We start from the raw sequence: 20,234 nt of genomic DNA, 5'->3' as shown, positions 1-20,234 counted from the left end.
CTCCTCCTCTTTCTCTGACACTTAACCAATAGAAAAGGTACAACTCATTATCCTGTTACCATATATTTCATTTTGTGTGAGTGTGTGTATGTGTGTGTGTGTGTGTGTGTGTGTGTGTGTGTGTGTGTGTGTGTGTGTGTGTGTGTGTGTGATCTAGTGTGAAGATCTCTGAACTCAGTGCATTCTTCAGACCCTGGTGCCACAAAGGTCCATACATCTGGTTTTTGTCATCTTCCTTGTTCCTATCTCTCCGATTTGCCTAAGACCCTTTGATCCCAGTGGCACTATCTCTTTGGATCTCTCTGAAGTCTTAGAGCCTGGCACCTTCTGGTCCCCTTGAAAACTAGCTTTATGACCCCGTCATAAACTAGCTGTATTTTCTAAGCAAAAACCTTTTAACTAGTTTTATACCCCAGTGGACTCCCCGAAGGGCAAGCTTCTTTCATGTCAGGGCTGGAGATCAAAGGACTTGTTTGTACAGCCGTGTGCTGCTGGCCAGCCATTTGCTTTGACACAAAAGACTCTTTTTCAGTTGTCATAACTTCTCTACCATATTGCAGCTTTCATCTATCACAGCAGTGCTTGCATTTTTGGAACTAACAGTTTTTTCTATCCAATGTTAAATCACTTTTCAGAAAAATAACATGAATACAGCCGTCATTCCTCATGCGTAGCAAACTGCTATTCAATACTTGTTCCATGTTTTCCAACACTGCCTGACACAATTAAACTTAAAAATATTTTTAAAGCAGTTGTGCAAATGTCAGAATCGTAAAATAATATACTGGATATTAAAACAATTAGAAAGGGCGGAGTGTGTCCAGATTTAATTATAATTCCCTTTGTGTAGCCATACTGTAGTTAGTCCTCTGTACAATCTACTTTAAAAAAGCAGACCGTGTTTCTTTTAGTATATTAGTTTCTCAAGTACCAGTGTTCCCCAGCAGAGATCATTAGGTGCACCAGTAACTTTGAACAACTCTAAAATAGCATTTTTTTTTTCATTTTTTTTTTTTTTGCAGATGTCAAGATGTGACAGCTTCATCAAATTATTTCATTTAAGACTTTACCACAAACAACAGACAGGGGTCCTCATCAGAAACTGTGAAACCATACTGTAAGTAATTCTAGTTGAAATTTTGACACCACATCTTCTTTCTGTAATTTTCTTTGCTGGTGGTTCAGTGGAACAAAAAGATCAATTCATTACTGAAGTATGATTGAGATTCACATCGTCAGATGCCGCTGTGTTCCAGTTGCTGTCATGTGACAGTATTGGTAAGCACACCACAGGTTGAAAAAGAAAGGATTAGGGTTAACCCAAATAGGCCTGTTCATGCTACTGGTTACAGAAGTATGAGGATATATTTGATACATTATATAAGCAAAAATAATCACTGATACCACAAACATTAACATTTAGTAAAGCAGCAAGACATCCTAAGTATCTTAAGTGTTCCATCAAATTGAGGTCTCATGATAGTGATGGATAATGAAGGGTTGAAACATTTATTTGCTGGAGGGATCATGGCAAATAAACATGTTATACAGATGGACGTTATCCTGCTGGAATTTGCTATAAAGAGAATGACAATGGCCTGCAGAACATCACCCCTGTACATGTGACTGATCACACTATCCCTGAAGATATGTACTGTCTCCATCATGCTCCCTCCTCCATTGCTTGGCCTTTAACACACAGTGACCAGCATGAAACTGTCTTAATTAAAGCCACACACTTAATCGTCTGTCTGCTTGATTGCAGCGTATGTGTCTGGGTATTGACAGATCCAACATGGAGACAGCGAGCTTAAGACCAGAATCAGGCATGCTGTTTTTTTCAGGTTAATGAAAGCTTCTATGCACTGTACTGGTTTAAACGGAAACTTTGATTGTGTATTCAAAGAGAAAAAATGTGGTGAATAACTTTCTACTTCTTAAGTTCAGGTCTGTCACATCACCTACAGATAGCAGGGACTGCAAAGAATGCAAAAAAGAGAAAACAGGTCCACAACCCAATGTATATCATGTATGTAACTTCTGAAAGTTAACTGCTTAAAGATGATTTAGTTTATTATTAAATGTGTTCATGTTATTCAATAACTTGGCATCCATAAACCCATACCACAGTTGTATGAAATCAGTAGCTTATCAGATTGTAGCCAAATGCAATACAAAAACATCTATGGGAGACTAGAATGATAACAGTCTGGTGAAATCAAGGTGTGTTAAGCATGTGTAATAGACAGACGTGATCAGTGCAAAAGAGTGGCAGTATTTTTTAATGAGGAACCTAATGCAACTGAAAAATATTGTATAATATTCAAAAATCATAAATGGAAATATTTAATTATTCCCCAAATAAAAGCATTCAAGTGAATAATTAAATGTAAACTGGTCCAATGTAATTTGTCACATTGCACATTGCAATGCATTTCCATCTCCAGCAGATGCTTCTCAGCAGTTCTCCTGCACAACCTTCCCATAGGTCACAGTCTCTTCATCAGATGTGCTCACGACATGGCCAAGGCAAACAGTGTCAAAGGTGCCTCATCTTCAACCTCAGAACTATTTACAGGCAGCCATGTAGGATGGGGCATATTTCTGAAAACCTATATGTAAGACTTTAAAAGAGTCACAGAAACCAGCAGTCTACAACTTGCCCTCCTTGGGAACGGCAGAAGGTGCTTTATTGTGAATTTCCAATTGTGTGCCCACCTTCCACCACATGGAATTAAGTGCAGAGAAACAAGGCAACCAAATGTACACGAAGAGGCTGGGCACATATACTGACCATATACTTTCCAGCCCAGATCTGAATCACTTTCGAAAGAGCCAGACTCGTTTTGACAAGTTGTCACAGACCAGGAGTATAGCTTTTTGTGTAGTAACTTCTTTCTACCCCAGGGTTAATCTCTTTCCTTGGACATGTGAAGTGAGCAGCTTAGCTACAGTAAAGTAGTAAACCTTGAACAGACTTCCTTGGAATCACTTCTGACACTGTCTCAGAGTATTAACTGGGTTTTTCTTTTGATAATAGTTAAAGGTGCCCTTTACAACATTTACCTGGAGCCTGGTAATCTAATTCATAAGGTTGTGGAACTTGTTGTTTTAGTATTTTTTACTCAATAACTGCAACATTAATATAGTAGATTCTAATATCTGATGAACACACTGTGTTTGACAGCAGCTACACATGTAGCTCAGCGGTAATTCCTTGATTTAGTAACAGAGCATTGGCTGGCCCCACTTTTGCTCATTCTTAGCAGGCTACATCTGCCCTGGAATTCAGGGGAGAAGCCTCTGTGGGGAGAGATCAGGATTTGGACGGCATCCACATTTTAAGGCTGAGATTAGATCTCATCCAAACTAGCACAGCTGCTCTGCGTCCGTGTGACCTTCAGTGGAAGTGTCAACACTTTTACACTAGTGTATTGAGCTACCATGCGGCAGATTTAATTGGTTTGCAGGCTACTGTGAATCTCTAATTTTTCAAAAAATCTTAAAATTGAAACATGTTATTGTGTTTGCTAGATTCTAATACTTTGAATAGATAACAATCATTATCAATTTGCATGGTGTATTAAACATTAAAATAGCTGATAATATACTTTCACACGTGTGTCCTTGTTCTGAAAGGGAAAATAGGACTTGCCTTTTGTCCTTTACCACCTAACATCTTGGGTGGCTCAATGCTCAGAACCAGGTAACAGGTTGCTCCAATTCTGAGTTGTTTTTAATATTTATCTTTACCGACACTGAACAGACTTCTTCATTAAATTTTAAATTTAATCATATGACAATGTGACCCTTCAACTCTTTCAACGCTCTCTCTCTTTTTCTCTTGAAAGGTCATATTGTCAAATGATTTGAATGCAATGTTCAGTGGTGGCAGCTAGGATTTTCCAGGTAAATTAAAAGATTATTATGATAATATCTAAAGTACTGGATGGATAAAGTACCAAAAATTGTGATTCGAGTCTGACTCAAGTCATTACAACTCTGGCGCAGACAGCTTTAGCTGTGCATCTTTAGCGATCATACAGCAAATGTTGAAATTGCGATTTCAGGTCACAGACATATGAGAAAAGGCTGTACGGCTTTCCAAAAAAGATGCATATTGCAAGTGTGGATGACGTAATTCTGACCTGTCGCACAGGTTCGGAGACCCTCGTCTCCGACCAGATAGTATGTCGGTCTGAAGTATGAACCAACCTTAAGGGATAACACATGACAGGGCATGCGTTGTGTTGCATTAACATACAGCTGTAGTTGGGAGGAGGCACGAAGTTAAGCTTTGTGCCTTCAACCAACAAAACCGTATGTTAATGCAACACAACGCACAAGCCCTGGAGTGTTATCCCGATTATAAAATGGATACGATAAAAAAAGTGTTTTTACTTAAAAAACAAACAAACAATTGTATTATATATCCTTCCACTTTGGAGAAAAATAGTCACTCAAACAAGGTTACATTTGTTGTAAACATTAAACTCAAGTGACAGGCGTCTAGCAAAGAGGCACTGCCAAGCTCTGTGTGTTGCTCTATGCTTCAAGGAGTATCATATGCTGAAGCATTAGACACTCTCACTCCCTCCGCCCCCACCACCTGTTTACCTGGATATGATTTTGTTATGACGTGTTGTTGTGGTTGCTCCACCCCATTGTTTATTGTCTACCTGTTATTTTTTAGTCAAAACCTTTCCCTATGACAAAATAAAAATATATATTTATTTGTTTTATTTATTTACGGTAAAAATTATTTGTCTGTATTTCATCAGTATTCATTACATACATACAAACATATAGCTTTTAGCTTGTTTGTATGCTGTACTCGTAATAATCAAGAGCATGCAGAAGACAGAAAAAAAACCTCACTCCCGTAGGACCGGCAGTGCTTTTAGAACTCACTACTCAAAGGTAACACAGGCCAACACGGTAGGCCTCTTGACGGTGTATCTTGATGGCATGCTGCAGTCGGCACCTCTCCCTGAACCAATGGCTTCAGAGCTGTGCCTGATTTTGAACATGCTGCTCCACATCTCCGGCATCACTTGTAGTGGCTCGCAGGCATCTTTGGCTGTCCCAACGGAGAGTCCCTGATGAGGACAAGTCTGCATTGCTCAACGTGCCAATATCTCCTGGCTATACTTTTGGGACAGCTGTGGAGGAAATACTGCAACGCTCCCACCGAGATCGCAAGGTGTCTCAGCTGATAGCGTCAATGCTCCCCTCCCGTACTCTGGTACGGGATTGAACGAGACGCTGACATCCACTTGTGACACACACAGTGACTTGGACGGTCCCGATCCCCACTGCTCCGCATGGTGACCTGACACACTGCCTTTAGGCTACCGCAACGACTGGAGGGCGCCGGACGTGGGATCCCTATGCAACAGCGCTCCCAGAGGCAGTTCCAACGTTGCCTCAGGCAGCCCCTGCAGCGGGCCCCGCCCCAGCCTCAGCAGCCCCAGCAGGGCCCCTAAAGGCTTGCGGCCTCACACCCAATCCCATGACCCTGGTGATGGTAGTTACATCCGGCTGCAGCCAGCGCTTAGCTAGATGTATCAAATCAAACATTTTGGAGTGGAGAGCCTGATCCTCTTTAAATGCCCAAGCATGGAACCATTGAGCTTGGATTGCTGAGGTCACTCCTGCCCAAGCCAGGATCTCCACTTTGAGCCAGTCGTAATTCTCAGCGGTGGTGTCGTCAAGGTCGCAGTAAGGTTTTTGGGCATCGCCTATTAAAAACGGTGCCACTATACCAATCCACTGTGCTTTGGGTCAGGGTTCTCTTGTGGGGACCCTTTCAAAAGCCAGGTACGCCTCGACGTCATCCTGAGAGGTAATCTTTTATAGGTGGTAACTCGCTTATTGGGTTGACAGTGGAGTGGGCGGTCTCAGCTGCTGTGAGCCTGTTGGCCATCTCATGGAGCTCTTGCTAGGATTATACGAACTGGACCATCAACATCTGCGTGGGCTCCCGCTGGGCAGCTGTCTGTGACTGCTGCACCCGGTTGACTTCTTGCTGCCTGGCGGTAGCATTCAGCAAGGCTTTCAGCACCTCTTCCATACTTTTTCAAACTGAAATTGTACTCCAAAGCTTTTAGCGGGTGCTCTAATCTCACTCTGACACCACGTTTGTGGCAGTGTGACCGAGGTACACCTTATAAACAGGCTGGAGACAAGATATGCAGTTGCAACACCCGTCTTTATTTTATTAATTTCCCACACAGGGATAGTTGACACTTGTAAACACAAACAAAGAAACAAAATAACCCTAGGTCACACTCACGTTCTAACTCCACAATAACCTCTGGTCCCTGAATACAGTGTCAGGACAGTTAAGCTGTTTCCCTGATAATGTAAACATGCTGTAATAGCTTCATTCGTACAGGAAATAAACATACTGATAAATGAATGTTGTGGCACACACAGTACCCAAGACCAGAGATGGTACACATTTGCTATTGTAATTAATAACTCACACACAGTTGGCTTCGGCAATGAATAAACACGCTTCCACTTCTCCTCTACAAACTTCCTTTTATACAGGTGTCATTTATCTTAATAGCCCTTTAAAGACAACAAGGTTCAATCAACACATGAGCAGTACCTATTAGCACGTTATCAGTTGAACAAGTACATTTCCTGTACACCCAGATCTACGGAAACAGTGGCATCTAGTGGAGAAAACCGGAGATTACATAAATCTGGCGGATGTGGCCCCTGGATTAATTTTAATATGAGTTTGAGTTATTACAGTTACGGTTTTGAATTACAGTATTGCAAATACACTCTGAGCAGTAGCACCAGTGTTGCCAATTTGGCGAATTTGTTTGCTTAGTAACTGGCTTAACAACCACAATCTAAACAAACCAGCTACATGGCAGTGGTAAAGTTGATTAGAATTTTCAAAACCAATACAAATCGCGCGAATGCGCTTTTTATACAGGGATGAATGAGGAAGCTGTATTAACAGCCATACACTATTGTTCTGTTTCAGGAATTTTTATTGTTTTAAACTCAAATATATTGTTGTACTTTTATTTTTCCAATAGGCATGCTTAAAATGTAATACAACGTCCTAAAAAGCTACTTCTTATCAATGTTTTCTGGTGGGTGGGAGGATAGTTGTTTGTTTGTATGTACTGTGATCATGTCAGGTTCCCCAGCTACTAAATTTATTAATTTGGCTGTATTCCCAATATAACCTAGCACTGCGTTCCCAATAGACCACCAGATAAAATTAGAATTCTTTAATACACAAACAAGTTAAAATTGACCATCAATATATGAAATATCCCCCAGTTGTTTAAATTTCCTCCCTATAGGGGCTTGAGGGTTAAATAGTGCACCCACAAACCGAGAAATATAAAACACCATAAATAAATTACTATAAAACAGTGTTGGAACATCCACACATTATTCTAATTAAAATACAATACAGTCTCAGTCCACTGAGTCACTCCCAATCCACTGCAAAGGTTGGCTCCCTTACCCGAACTCCGGATCCTTCAACTCCGCACATTAGAGGTGGTGTGCTCGGCCCACTTCTCTCTCACTGCTGCTTGCTCGGCTCCCTTCAGATGCACCGCCTCTACCTGAAAAGGAAAGGGAGGGATACACAGTTCTGAGTTATGTAGTTCCTTGATCACAGTCACTGGCAGTTTTTACTTGTTCCACCTCTATGGCTAATGCCGTTTATGCATGTGCTTTCCAGCACTTCTTGCCCTGTGGCTACTGACACTTAACTTAAAGGCACATTAACCCAGCCTTGAGGTGTGGCGGTGCCTCCAGGACCCCCTCATGGCATTGCTCAGGGCCGTGTCCACTCCCTTATGTCCCAGTGGCACGTCCAGAAAGACAACTAGGGCCAAAGAGCACACCATTGCACACAATTGGTAGTGAAAGCAACATACTCCTCTGATCACCTGGCCCTTTGTTCTGCTGGGTCTTCTCCCTCTGGGTCAATCCATCTGTCTCTGCACTTCTGATGGTCTACTTGTTTCTTGGTTCTTGGTCCTTCACTAACGCAGCACTCAACAATTTTCAGACAATAACACTGTTCAATACTTCAGAACATACATCCCACAGTCAAGTAATATAAGTTCCAAAGTTCCCCAATGCCTTCTTACAATTTCTCCTAACTCTATGTCACCCTTATAAACACTTTTGATCTTGCACATTCACAGTCCTAATTCCATAGGTGTTCATGCAATAAAAGTTCAGTCCTGCTTGTTTTCCCCATGCGGCTGGAAGTCTACATTTCCTGGTTCTCCTTCCTGGTTAGCAAGTGCTGTCCTTTTATAGGACCATTCTAATCAGTCATCCAATTCTTAAGGGGGAAATGCCCTCCTGCACTGCTCTTAAAGGGGCAACGCACCCCTACACTTCCTAACAATCGTTTTGCAACTTTTGCTTTAAAATGTCGACTTTCAGATCTGCAAAGCAGCATGCAGCTTTTAGGACAGAACAAAATGCACGATACTTCACAATAATGAGAACGTGAGAGACGGGAGTGGAAAAGAGATGAAAGAGAAACTAAAAAGAATTGCCACGAGTGTAGGAAGCATGGTGTTTGTTTGTGTTCATGATTTGTTTTTGTACAACCTTTTCATTTGGCTCTGTGAGCAGTGTTTTTTGTTTAAATATGTTATTTATTTGTGTTTCAATAAAAACGGTGCTGCAGTGCGCGTTTAAACCCGAGTACCTGTATGTGTGGTATCACCTGTGTGTGTGTGGTATCACCTGTATGTGTGGTATCAACTGTGTGTATGGTATCACCTGTGTGTGTGGTATCACCTGTGTGTATGGTATCACCTGTGTGTGTGTGGTATCACCTGTGTGTGTGTGGTATCACTTGTGTGTGTGTGGTATCACCTGTGTGTGTGGTATCACCTGTGTGTGTGGTATCACCTGTGTGTGTGGTATCTGTTGCTGGCCTGACATCACCGCCCTGGCAACCCTGTCACAGATGTACACAAAAGTTTTAAATGATTACAAAATAATTAGTATATATTCTTTAACTTTGACTTGATAAGAGGCTATAATGATTGAGTTCTCTGCCAAATGGTTCAGGCGGATGCATGGTTAGTCAATCCTGTCTGTGCCGGTAAATACCCTATTTAATCTGTCGCTGACTACCTTCTTTAACTACCAGTTCTAGGGGTGGTTTATCAATTGCAATTTGGTGGTGACAGCAGATGAGGTGGTGCCCCAATGATGTAATCAATCATGGGTTGCGAAACCCACTCTGGGGCATTAGTCAATATCAGGCTTAAGTGATTCTCTCAGATTTGAGACGATCCTTAAACAACTCAAGTCAGGACCTGTCTTTGTATGTGATTTACCTTTCAAGCTGTCTTTGTGGCAGCTATTTTGTTTCCCAGCAACTGCAATTATTGTAGCTTTTATTTGAGTAAATTAAAGTGGAAGACATATGGTGCTACAATCAAACCTCAGTTGTCTGTTCAAGAGAATTTGCATAAACACATGTCCAGTTTTATAATGAAAATCATTAGTTTATGCAATGGATCTTAAACATTATGTAAACAAAAGGAAGAGGGTACAAATGGTACATTAAAACCCCTTCCCTTTCGTAGTTTTCTAGACTAAATGTTTTTTTTTCAGCAACATTTAATTGAATTGTAGTTGAAATGGTGTGTGGGGAATATGGCTATCGAATGTTGTGCTGTAGCTTTATACATGTTTGAGTACTGTGAGAATGAATGGGAGCAATGTTATAACAGTGTTTTATTTTTGTATTTATTTATTCATATGTAGCTTTATTTTGGTATGAACACATCCGGGTTCAATGGACTTCTGTTTTATTTATTTATTCTGAAATATTTTAATATTTTAGTACTATAGTTTTATAGGCCCTTATAGGACCTTTGAGAGGCCAGGAAGTCTGGGTCTTTGATTTGCCCATAGGACCCTATGAAAGAGATCCTATTGTGATTTTGGTAACTTGGGGTATTCATTGTGAAAGTCATTTTAGAGAATGTCTTATATATATAATACTATAGGAGTTTCTTTGGTGCATTCTAGTGGAGAATATCTTAGATACGGATATTTCAGAAATGGAGCATTACCTTTTAAGAACTGCAGCTCAATGCTGGTGTCCTGTTTGCAATATTCTTTAAAAAATATTTTTTAATATATATTTTGTTTGATTTGTAATCAGAAGTTGTTTGAGTATATATTCAATATTGTTGTATTTATTTTATCTTTTTTTATCTTCTTCCAATTACACACAGTAATTAGCTTAAACCCCTCTGTTCCACCTCTAGCAAATTCCCAGGACTGTTAATAAATGCAAGGGAAAGGTTAATTGGATAACAGAATTCAGATTTTTAAGCAGTATCCTTTTCTGGGGGACCAGAGTAAGGGCGAATATGTAAAAAGTTGGATAAATTAATCATGATTTCAATACCATTATACACAACTGTAACAATTATTATATTTACACAATTATTGTTTTGAGATTCAGCTTTTATTAGGAAGCTCCCATAAATCCCTTGTTTAGAAAGATATAGGGTATTAATGCTTGTGACAGGGTAGCCGTCTGCCATGTGGGTGTGTGCATTCACTGCTGAGTGACAGGCAGGAGACCCAGGCGGAGGTTAAAGTTGATACGCCCCAGAGACGAACAGGATTTATTTACATATCAACACACTGAACAGCTCACGTGACACTACTAGCAATAGTAGCACACAGAGTACATACTACACAGTGTGCAAAAACTTTGGTGGGATCTACAATCTGTGAACTAATCTTCACTGTTCAATAATAAACAAACTCTGGCTACTTGCTTCAAGCTGCAGAACCATATCAACTTTACAAAAATAGAACTATATTTACAGCCCATGTCTGGTGTGAAGAGATGGCTGCCAAGTGCACTTTAAGGTCGTCAACCATTGGCCCGACTGGGGGGGACCAGAGATAATCCAAGATGTTCTCCGCTGGGCAGGAGAGGGGGTCTAGTTCCGTGCCCTGACACCAAATAGAAAATCCCTTCAATTTTGAGGTGTAGTACTGGTGGGTCGACTGCTTCAAAGAGGCCTGAACCACATGCAGATAACATTATTTTTCCCTTTTAATTCTAACAGGAAGGTCTTTAAGCTTGCTCCTCCGATCCACCTGAGTGGTGTCCTCCTTGGCACAGGCCTGTGACATCAGGTCTTACACGCTGGAAGCAAAAATCGGTGTGCCATATGCCAGGGGAAGTCAGTGGTTTGTTTGATGTGCATCATATACCACTCCTAGAAATACGGTTACATGTGAGTAACCCTCAGTTCCAGGGACGTGGATAAGGTACACTATCCACACTTATGGCAGACTCCTAGCAGTTCTCTGGGAGGAGGGTAAAGGCGCACACCCCCTATTTAGGAAAAAGTGACTGCAAAACCAAGGCTGCAAGACAAGCATCCCAGAGTAACTTAAGGTTGATATGGTAATGGGAGGTACAGGTGTGTGTTGACTTCCAGGTAGCAGCCCTGCAGATTTCTGGATACGAATGTCCCTGGAAGCAGACATTGAGGCAACAGTATATCTGGTGGAATGAGCCTTAAGCCCCGTAGCAGGCTCCCTACCAGCCAACCTGTATTGTTATTTGAATGCTTTGAAATGCTAGAAAACGGTAATAGTGCATTGAGACATGTCTGTTACTTTCATACTTGCACTGAGATCAAAAGTGCATGCAAATACACTTCTATTTTTGTAAAGTTGATACGGTTCTGCAGCCTAAAGTGGGTGTGTATGTGTTGAAGTGTACATGTTTATTCATGACTACAGCACCACTGGACCATGATGATGGATGTCTCTTATTTCATCTGGAAAGAGTTGTATGTTCTATGTCTTACCTGATGACGGCTTGTGTTATCTGGTTCCTTTGGTTGCTTATGTGGGGGTGAGATTGGCGTGCTTTTGTGGCGATGAGTTCAACCCTAACTGCTGCATTAACATATATACTGCTGTGGAAAAGTCTTAGATATGTTGCATTTTTCTACACTGATGCATTATGAGCATCAACAATTCACTCAAAGCCTCCACTAGTGTTTTCTACTATTAAAACAACCTTGACTTGCATAAAGAAGGAATAACATTGAGTGAAATAGCTTGCATCACTCGATTTTCAAGGTGTGGTATCCGAAGCATAATCAACAAGTACAGAGAAACATCATCTGTAATTGACAAACCCAGGACTGGAAGACCCAAAAAGCTGTTTAACAAGGATGAGAAATACTTGAAGATAACATCCTTAAGGAACAGAAAGAAGACAAGCATTGAGTTGACAACAGAACTGGCAGAAGGCACAGGTGTCGTGTACAAATAAACCTCTTCTTGGCAGTCTAACCCTTTATTGTAGGATTCTCCATAACAGAAGAACTACAGTGTAAATAACAAGATGTTTGATTTTGGATGATTGCTGTTTATGTACACAGTAATTTGCATTATTGGTGTTTGTTTGATTTCTGACACACTGCAAAACAACATCTGTCATGTGAAATGTTAAATCCCCACCTTCCTGTGTTCACTGTTGTCATTCATGAACCATGCAAAGTTTTGACATTCCCCTTTCTATCTGAATAAATATATTGAAAAGAAAACTTTAGTCACACACTCATTCTAACTATTTGCTTTATAACTAAATGCCAAATGTATGTTTTAATACAGTAACTAACAGATGAAAACATTAATTAAAATATGTAGCTTTGAATGTCCTCTGCCAACCAAAAGTGATAGGTACATGTAACCCCACTTCCCACGTACTCTGCGTTGACACTTGTTTTCCTCTTTTTTTCGTAAATCAACAGCTTTTATTAATTTGTACATGCAGCGTCGGGTCTGAAAGAAGCAAGCCCGGAGTTGCATACAAAAATTATTTTAACATTTTTTCACAACACATAATGCTCTATATGTGTATCTTATAACATAAACATATATCTACCGATCAATAGTTTAACAAAATACATGTAAAAATCAAAATGATATTATTATAAATCAGAGCACCTCAAACACGCAGCCTCACCTGAAAGAAGCAAGCCCGGAGTGACTTGCACCTGCGCAGATGGGCTCTTACCCTTGACCTCAAAACGAGGCACTATTGAACAAGCATATAAAAATTTAAAGGAACAGTGCAAATTCAAATTGCACCTGTTACATACACAAGAGTGTTTTTGGAACATCTCCTGGCTGCTGAAGTTCTTTGCTGTACAGCCTGGCATACAGGGTACAATCCTCTATCAGCTGTCTTCTTTTCTGTGTTCTTTGCTGAATGCCACTCATACAGTGATGCTTGCAATGAACCCCAATTTTACGGCAAGTTTAAGTCACTTCCTTCGTGTCTCTTCTGTCAGGATACACACAGAAAGCACGGTAGTTGAGTTAGAAAATCTGACACAGCAGTGTGTTAACCAGGAAATGGTATCTAAAGATAACCTCTTTTTGTGAGCAAAGGATAAGAGAGATTTCACAATATACTAAAATACCTGGTGCAACTTTTAACAATCGTTCTACTTTTTTTGGATACATTGTTTATCGATTTGAACACTTTTTATTTTTTATTTTACCCAAGTTGAAATTCCCAATTTGAATGTTGCCGACTTACCGGTCAACCGCAGCCTTCACTCCTACTGTCATGCCAATTGCCTCTTCTCACCCACTGAACCGTAGCAATGGATGTTACCATGCTACTGACCCTCAGTCTTTAAAGTCTTTACCTGGAGTCGTCGGGTGTCTGACTTATAGTCATTTGACTCAGCTTGAACTCCAAATGGCAGTGTTTTTACCAGTTGAGCCACTTGGGGCCCAGCTGTCTACTTCTTGCGAGTCTCTTGTTACCTACATTTACAAGCTAACCCTCACACAGACTCTAAATTGCATTGATACATAGCATACATATGTTGTGGTCAGTACACAGCAACACTTACTCAAGAGTGGACTATTGTTTGTAGCATGATTAATCTACCAAACCGGCCCCAATAAAGATCACGTGGTCAGCACCTACCTGGTATGGACACATCACTCCTGTGTAGGATCAATAGACTGTTACAGAACCCATGTTGGTTGGATAACAACTTTCTCTGTCACGTGTGCCTGAATATCAGGTCACCCAGGTAATCTACTCTGTGTTTTTTGTACTACAATTTAAAACTCCACTCCTGCACCATCTAATTACATATACAATAAACCAATATTGTAAAACTAGCAACCTTGTTTATGGTATATTTTGCCAAAAATGTAACAAAATAAAATATGTAGGAGAGATCGGTGCAGCATTCCAAAAAAGAATACAGAATCTCCTATCAAAAAAGTAAATAAACCAATAGTTCAACACTTTACAAAAAATAAGCATAACATGAATGACCCAACATTTTAGTTTTGGAAGAAATTAAATTAGATAATGAACAATATGTAAGCAATAAGGAACGACAGGGTGTGGGATATACTCTAATATCCACACGCCCCGGGTGCGTTATAAGTCATGAGGCGTGTGGATATTAGAGTATATCCCACACCCTGAAGTGCCTTATTGAGCTTATAAAATGGATCAACCAACATTACAAAAAAAAAATGTTTTAATTAACAAAAAAGTAATTTTTATTAAATATCCTTCCACCTCTGCCTGACCTTAGAAAAAATAGTCCCTTAAAACATAAAAAAATAAAACCAAAGATGCATTAATTAAAAAATAATTTCAGATGTTGAATTGAACATTGCCATTGAAAGTGCAGTTTTGATTTGTTACACTTCTTGTAATTCTTGGTTTATTCATTACATTTTAAAGTAAAATATTACTGTCCATTTTCATCATGACACAGCACAAATGAGTCTGCCTTCAAATCACACAGACCCTTCCTCACAAGACCTGCAATAGTATCAGGTGAGAATGCGTTTTTTTTATTATTATTATTATCCTTTGTTATCTGGGGTAGTAACAGGAGGCATCCATACCAGATTTGTGCTACAGCTTCACAGTGGTGAGAAAGACGTTATTTGCATGGAATACCTGGTTACTTATCAAACTGACTTTGCAATTTACAGCTTGGCAACGTGGAAAACTACTGGGCCAGTGTTAAGAAACAATTTAAAACAATGCAGGGCACAGCAGAAGACATGATACCATCGTACCTGGACACATTTAAAAGGTATGGCAGAAATTGTCGAGATGAATTTATAAATGTTCAGCATCAGATCACACAGCTGCGCAGGGGATGGGTCCAGTGACAGCAGGCAGACTGAAGAACGGACAGCAGGAGCAACGGCAACAAAACATCTTTTAACCCCAAAGTTTCTTTTAAGAGTGACACAAACCTTTTGTGAAAAGCTGAACGTTTAAGAGATATTTTTTAAACTATTTTCAAAATGGGATAGGGAAACGCTTAGGGAGAAGGAACAGAGTGATCAGAATGGCGAGTTTTGAATTTATTTGAATACTTTTGCTTTTTTTCACTACTTTAATTAATCATTGGTGTCCGATTCAGATTCATTCAATATCTCATGTACACTTCAGTTTCCCAAAAGTTCAACATTTACATAAATTTCGTAGGTCATGTTTATTGCGATAAATTCCAATATGTCTGCCATTTTTGTTTTTAAATTCTAGTGGCGTATGGATATCTGCCAGTGATTTGCTCATTTTTGAAAAAAAGTTCCGACCCATGGTGATATGGTGTAATATCAACACCCCCATGTGACCTGTTTTGACGAATCAGGATAGAGTATTTAAAATGCCCATTTTATAAAGAATAATAATAGATTGTTACATCATTAAATATGATATCACAAGCACATTAATAGATGTATATAGAAATAAATGAGTGTAGTTACCATGGCATCAAAAGTCTAGAAGTACCTCCACTATTTGTTTTCAAACACTTTCCCATGACAAAGTTATGTTAACATACTGAAACATTGGGAAGTTGGCTCTTGTGAAGAAAAACTAAAAAGTAACTAATAAACTGAAAACTCACTATTTTAATTGTTGTTGTAAATACGTTTTGCAAGGCTGTAAATAATGTTAGTTTTGATGCGTATAAAGAGATGCACATCTGTGGGTTTGCTATGCATATCTGCTATGCATATCTGTTTGCACTGTGTTTCTGTGAATGGTAATCAGAACACAAGGAATGGAATAAAGAAGTCTTCAGTGGTACTATTACATGTGAATTTGATAGTGGGGCGAACAGTTAGTAAACAGCTTTAGAGATTCCCTCCCTTTTGTCCTCATCATAAAGACATCATCAGTGTTTGCCACCAAACCAAGGGTCAATGTCTTAATTCAAGAAGAATGTGGTTTTCTGGTGTTCCCATGAATAAGTTGGTATAGGATGGAGCCATGCGGGTACCCATTGCTGTCCCTTGTATCTGAAGGTAGTGGATCTTATCACTGACTACCATGCTATCTGTAGAAGGCGGAAGTAGACAATTATTAAAATAGTGAGTTTTCAGTTTATCAATTACTGTTCTTCTTCATGAAGTATTTATAGTGATTGACGAGTGTCCTGCTGGATCCAGATTCTTCTTCGATACTGAGCTTTTTTTAATCGGCCCCTATAAATTGTATTTTAATTTGTATATTTCAAATACCTTCACAGAACATTACCACAATTTGCAATATACATAAGACTATTGGGGATCATGATTGTATACAGAACACATGAATTACAGTAAGCTATAGTCATTTGTTTCTATGGATAAAACCTCTTGACACAATCATCTCTGTTTCAGTGGGGACACGTGGCACCAGGTAAATACGGTTTTAAAAGAGCACTTTCTGGTGCCTCATCAATTAGCAATTAAAAATTTCAAAAACATAGACTTAGAAGTGAAACACATTTTTTACTCTATGCATCAGACCACTCTGCCTGTCCCAATTGCAATAGCTCTAATATGCCTACCAAATTATTTATAGCATACATATAAACCTGAAGAGCATGAACCCACCTCAAGTAAACTGGAACTTTATAACATGAATGCAGTAGTTATGACAGCCAAACTATACTTACATTTGGCATTTTTAAACAAAAAAATTGTAATTGGAAATGTAGCAACTAAACAGTTTAAAACTTAAAATGACAGTTTCCATTTGAAGAGTAAAGTTTTAGGTTTTAGAATACCAAGTCAGTTCAGCAGCAATTGCAACCATTAGCTATTCCCATACAAATGTAGCATTTCAGCAATTCATTATACAGAGTTTTGTTTGTACTGCACATCATTCGGTAGGCCTATGAAGACACTTTTATTCAGTCCCTTTGGTATTCATAATAGAGGGATTCCACTGTAATATAATTATTTAAAAAAATGAAAGTCATTGTGACACAATTACTCAACAGAAAAGGCTGAACTGAAAAATGAGTAGTAACTGTAATTCTAACAGACTTATATTCACAGGGGGCAGATGGTTGCAGGGGGACAAGTTAGTGGTTACATTATGGTGTACCAGCTGTACTTAGAAAAAAAAAATGTTTTCAGACTGCATTGAGGCCTTTGGGGACCTTTCATCTTCTAAATATGAATAAGTTACCAGGAAGTGATATACTGAAACAAAAATATTATACAAAGTTATTCTTAATAATAAGAAAAATACATTAGCTAAGATAATTGTGATATTTCATGCCCAGTGTTGTGCTGATCTTTGAAATTCCTGTGTTCATTATGCATTTCACATAATAAGGTCATTTTACATTGGTCTAGAGATAACCTGGTGGATATGAAACAGACTGGTCACAGATTCACCGGACCCTAATTTTTTTTTTTTTTTTAAATTTTGTGTGCCCAATTATTTTACCCCTGACTTTCTCCCCAATTTGGAATGTCCATTTTTTTTTTCTCCTCAACGCACCAATTCCCCATACAAAGGTTAAGTGGGCATCCTCCACAAACAAAACATATTTTGTTTGTAGTTTTGTTATTGTGTTTTATTTTCCTTTTAGCTTTTGTTTTTGGAATATTATTTTCAGCACCTGTGAGTGCAAACCGGGACTGTGTTCACCCCTACCATTGTTGGTAACCCCCTAATTACCGTTATTGGTATTTGGGCCACGGCATAAGAGCACCCTCTGCTGGGATAAATAAAACCGTGCACCCCAGTGGTGTTCCAAATAAACTTTCTGACTCCTGTGTCTAGTGAATTCCCCACACCCTCTCACACCATGTAAGTACACATACCACCAGTCCATTATCTCCAACTCAATTCTTACTTGCCACTGTGTCTATATCAAGCAAAGTTGCTCACTGTCTTTTAGTTCTCCACTCTTGATTAATTTACAGACAAGACCTAACAAACACAATGCTATATGTGTAGATCTCTGTCAGCTCTTGACAAAGGTCTACAATAGACTGCAATGCTGATGCCATGTTTGCACTGTTTTGGGTATAAATAAATAAAGAGCTACAGTAAAATAATGTGCACCGTTTCTTTGTTTCTGTCTAGCATTCTGTCTTTAAAAAACTCGCCATCTCTGTAGATTTCTTCCACGGAAGTCTATATTTCAGTTCTGTTTCTACACCTGTCAAGATTGGCACCCATTCTGTCAAACTGTTCCCCATCCTAATCTCGAGGTCTCTCCAAAGGATTTCCTATCTGTATTCCTTTTTTTTTTTTTTTTTTAAACCAAAGCTGCCATTTATTTATCAAGATTGCTCGACAGAGAAATTGTATATTTTCCAAATCTTTTGTGTTTTTTTTTTTTTTTTGTAAATATATGTAGATCACGTGTGAAAAAAAAAAAAAATCCTTTGAAAATCAGCCCTATTGTGTGATATACCTCCTGATTTCTAGTATTATTTAAATGGATGCTGGGAATGGACACTGTATATAAATCATACATGGCAACAGAGTACAACGTATATCAAAAATGCTAACATCCATTTTAATAGATACAATGACTGGGAAAGATGAAGTCTGGTAGATTTAAAGAGGTGTTTTGCAAACTGTTTATGTAAACATATTTGGGTAATGGTTCATGTTCTTAGTAGCTTGAAAGAGGATCTAATAACTTAATTAACTGCTTGACTGACCAGCTCACAGCTGCATTATAGCACTGTTAGACAAGTCCACTCTCTCACGATCAAGGGAATTACTATTTATTCCATTACATAATCAATTTTCTTAAGTGACAAATACTAATGGCTTAAAATAAGTCTTTGGCTATTAATAAAAACAAGATAAATGCAGTAGAGTTATCCTGATAGCTTCTGTATTGCTTTGGTGTATTTCATGTAAAACAAGTAAATGTTTTCTGGTGAGATCATTGCCTGTGTTGGAAAATTGTTTCTGTACGGTAATTGAACTGGATACTTCTCTGCTTTGTTATTTCAACTATTACCTTACGCATAGATGCATAGAAGTAAAGACTTAATACTTTTCTAGGCTTGCACAGTACACTGTATTCAAAGCAGACGTGTGTGCTTGTTCTGACAGACTATTGCTGCTACCCAATGCAAGAAGTAGGTAGATTTGATGTTTACTTAGACTGTTATAGCTTTTTAAGAACGTCCCCATTCCTGGAAGAGACACACTGTACTGCGAGGTATGAAGCGCTGCTGCCCGTATTTATTATAAATAATTAGAAATAAAAAGGTTGAACACAAAACAAACACTGAACATACAATACAAAAGGGCACGTTGGCCAAAACAGAGACAATAAATTAAATTAAACAAGTATCGTGCTGGTTTTGACCCAGCATGCATAGCAATTGTTTATCTATATTTCTTACTGTCTCTGTCACGTACCTCCTCCCTGTACACCTAACAACCCAGAGTGAGAGATTTCTACCTATTTTATGCAGCTGTGCCTGGGCTCAATTGCTTGTTAATCATTCATCGTGTCTAGGCACATTCTGCCTGTGAACTGTTTTGGTAGGACAGGCAATTAATCCTTCCCTGCCGACCTAAAACACCCGTGTTCAACAAACATTCATCTTAAACAATAATAACACATAACATAAAACATAAAATACGCACAGGGGCGGGGTGTACCTTGCCACACCCCATAATATTACAAAACACCTGTTCTGCTCAACATGTGCTTTTTACATCATACGATTATTTGGTGGACCTAAATCATAATACAGTAAGTGCAAAATGTGTTTTTTTTTTTACTAACAAATATAGCACATGCTGTCTTTATTACATAAGGGAATATACAGGACAGCTGATTGATTATATTACCAGATATACCTTGTGTAGCTGGTAGGACTGCTTACTAAGTGCTTAAGTATGT

This window comes from Acipenser ruthenus, chromosome 6 (genome assembly GCF_902713425.1).
Source record: "Acipenser ruthenus chromosome 6, fAciRut3.2 maternal haplotype, whole genome shotgun sequence".
In the NCBI taxonomy this organism is placed as follows: Eukaryota; Metazoa; Chordata; class Actinopteri; order Acipenseriformes; family Acipenseridae; genus Acipenser; species Acipenser ruthenus.
Note: the sequence above shows the minus strand (reverse complement) of the source record.